A 3,997-nucleotide genomic window follows, 5' to 3' on the forward strand; every position below is an offset into this window, starting at 1 on the left:
GTCTCTCTAAAGTCTAGATAATTTCTAGTATTGAGTTTGAACAACAAGGAAGACGGTGTAGAATCTTATAATGTTTACAATATGTCTTTTATGTGAGTTTTGCTGCACCGGTTCATCCTTGTGTTTGTTTCAAATAACCTTGCTAGCCTAAACCTTGTATCGAGAGGGAATACTTCTCATGCATCCAAAATCCTTGAGCCAACCACTATGCCATTTGTGTCCACCATACCTACCTACTACATGGTATTTCTCCGCCATTCCAAAGTAAATTGCTTGAGTGCTACCTTTAAAATTTCCATTCTTTACCTTTGCAATATATAGCTCATGGGACAAATAGCCTAAAAACTATTGTGGTATTGAATATGTACTTATGCACTTTATCTCTTATTAAGTTGCTTGTTGTGCGATAACCATGTTTCCTGGGGACGCCATCAACTACTCTTTGTTGAATATCATGTGAGTTGCTATGCATGTCCGTCTTGTCCGAAGTAAGGGAGATCTACCACTTTAATGGTTAGAGCATGCATATTGTTAGAGAAGAACATTGGGCCGCTAACTAAAGCCATGAATCATGGTGGAAGTTTCAGTTTTGGACATATATCCTCAATCTCATATGAGAACACTAATTTTTGCTACATGCTTATGCATTAAAGAGGAGTCCATTATCTGTTGTCTATGTTGTCCCGGTATGGATGTCTAAGTTGAGAATAATCAAAAGCGAGAAATCCAAAATGCGAGCTTTCTCCTTAGACCTTTGTACAGGCGGCATAGAGGTACCCCTCTGTGACACTTGGTTAAAACATGTGTATTGCGATGATCCCGGTAGTCCAAGCTAATTAGGACAAGGTGCGGGCACTATTAGTATACTATGCATGAGGCTTGCAACTTGTAAGATATAATTTACATGATACATATGCTTTATTACTACCGTTGACAAAATTGTTTCTTGTTTTCAAAATAAAAGCTCTAGCACAAATATAGCAATCGATGCTTTCCTCTTTGAAGGACCTTTCTTTTACTTTTATGTTGAGTCAGTTCACCTATTTCTCTCCACCTCAAGAAGCTAACACTTGTGTGAACTGTGCATTGATTCCTACATACTTGCATATTGCACTTGTTATATTACTCTATGTTGACAATATCCATGAGATACACATGTTACAAGTTGAAAGCAACCGCTGAAACTTAATCTTCCTTTGTGTTGCTTCAATACCTTTACTTTGATTTATTGCTTTATGAGTTAACTCCTATGCAAGACTTATTGATGCTTGTCTTGAAGTACTATTCATGAAAAGTCTTTGCTTTATGATTCATTTGTTTACTCATGTCATTACCATTGTTTTGATCGTTGCATTCATTACATATGCTTACAATAGTATGATCAAGGTTATGATGGCATGTCACTCCAGAAATTATCTTTGTTATCGTTTACCTGCTCGGGACGAGCAGAACTAAGCTTGGGGATGCTGATACGTCTCCGACGTATCGATAATTTTTTATGTTCCATGCCACATTATTGATGATATCTACATGTTTTATGCATACTTTATGTCATTATTATGCGTTTTCCGGAACTAACCTATTGACGAGATGCCGAAGGGCCGATTCGTTGTTTTCTGCTGTTTTTGGTTCCGAAATCCTAGTAAGGAAATATTCTCGGAATCGGACGAAATCAACGCCCAGCATCCTATTTTTCCACGAAGCTTCCAGAACACCCGAGAGAGGCCATAGGGGGGCCACTGGGCCCCCAGATGACAGGCCGGCGCGGCCCTAGGGGGGCGCGCCCCCCTAGTGTGTCGTCGCCTTGTCGACCCTCCGACTCCGCCTCTTCGCCTATTTAGTCGTCCCTGACCTAAAACGTCGAGCACGTTCGACGAAACCAGAGAAAACCTTCCAGAGCCGCCGCCATCGCGAAGCCAAGATCTGGGGGACAGGAGTCTCGTTCCGGCACGCCGCCGGGACGGGAAGTGCCCCGGAAGGCTCCTCCATCGACACCACCGCCATCTTCATCAACGCTGCTGTCTCCCATGAGGAGGGAGTAGTTCTCCATCGAGGCTAGGGGCTGTACCGGTAGCTATGTGGTTCATCTCTCTCCTATGTACTTCAATACAATAATCTCATGAGCTGCCTTACATGATTGAGATTCATATGTTGATGCTTGTAATCTAGATGTCATTATGCTAGTCAAGTGGGTTTTACTTATGTGATCTCCGGAGACTCCTTGTCCCACGTGTGTAAAGGTGACGAGTGTGTGCACCGTGTGGGTCTCTTAGGCTATATTTCACGAGAATACTTATTCACTCGTTATGAATGGCATAGTGAAGTGCTTATTTATATCTCTTTATGATTGCAATGTGTTTTGTATCACAATATATCTGCGTGCTACTCTAGTGATGTTATTAAAGTAGTTTATTCATCCCGCACGGTGTAATGGTGACAGTGTGTGCATCGTGTAGTACTTGGCATAGGCTATGATTGTGATCTCTTGTAGATTATGAAGTTAACTATTGCAATGATGGTATTGATGTGATCTATGCCTCCTTTCGTAGTGTGAAGGTGACAGTGTGCATGCTATGTTAGTACTTGGTTTGGTTATGTTGATCTGTCATGCACTCTAAGGTTATTTAAACATGAACATTGAATATTGTGGAGCTTGTTAACTTCGGCATTGAGGGTTCATGTAATCCTACACAGTTAGTGGTGTTCATCATCCAACAAGAGGGTGTAGAGTCTAGCATCTATCTATTTATTCTGTTATGTGATCAATGTTGAGAGTGTCCACTAGTGAAAGTATGATCCCTAGGCCTTGTTCCTAAATATCGCTACCGCTGCTTGTTTACTTGTTTTACTACATCCGTACTTCCCGCAATATTACCACCATCAACCACACGCCAGCAAGCACTTTTCCGGCGCCGTTACTACTGCTCATACTTATTCATACCACCTGTATTTCACTATCTCTTCGCCGAACTAGTGCACCTATTAGGTGTGTTGGGGACACAAGAGACTTCTTGCTTTGTGGTTGCAGGGTTGCATGAGAGGGATATCTTTGACCTCTTCCTCCCTGAGATCGATAAACCTTGGGTGATCCACTTAAGGGAAACTTGCTGCTGTTCTACAAACCTCTGCTCTTGGAGGCCCAACACTGTCTACAAGAATAGAAGCACCCGTAGACATCAGTCCACAACTTAATTGGAGGCTCCCAATAAATCGCCACAAAGGCCTCAAATCCGTATAGGGTTCCAAGAACCCAAGAGTAACAACTTTCTTGCTCTCACTTCCACGAATCACCATGGAGAACTCAAACCGATGCACCAAATGCAATGGCAAGAACACCACAAAGATGCTCAAGTCCTTCTCTCTCAAATTCCAACAAAGCTACAAAAGCTATTGGAGGAATAAGAGAGGAAGAAAAAAAAAGAGAAGGAACACCAAATTTCTCCAAGATCTAGATCTAGTGGATTCCCCTCACAAAAAGAGGGATTTGATTGGTAGGAATGTAGATCTAGATCTCCTCTTCCTTTTCCCTCAAAAAGATTCAAGAAGCATAGGAGGAGTAGAGGAAAAGGGGTAGCTCTCAAGGTCAACAATGGTGGAGAGCACAAAGGGGAAGATGTGACAGCCCAAGGAGGAAGAAGGGGGGCTTAAATACCCCCTCCCATCGAAATATGACCGTTTGGGTAGGCTCTGGCCGGATTATCCGGGGCCGGATATTTGCAAAAATCTGGCCCCCAAAAGACGGCTAAGAACCAGAAAAAACGTGTCCCTGGATGGGGGCCGGATATCTGGCCGGATATTTCGTTTGGGCCGGATAATCCGCCCCAAACTTGGGCCGGAATATCCGCCCCCTCGAAAACTGGCAGAAACAACAAACTGAAACGGGCATAACTTTAGCATCCGGACTCCGATTTTGATGAACTTGGGCTTGTTTTGAAGCTAGGTACAAGCTCTACAAGATCATGCAGGGAACCATTATAGCCCAACAAGGGAGGATAGA

Source organism: Lolium rigidum, chromosome 1, assembly GCF_022539505.1.
Source record: "Lolium rigidum isolate FL_2022 chromosome 1, APGP_CSIRO_Lrig_0.1, whole genome shotgun sequence".
Lineage (NCBI taxonomy): Eukaryota > Viridiplantae > Streptophyta > Magnoliopsida > Poales > Poaceae > Lolium > Lolium rigidum.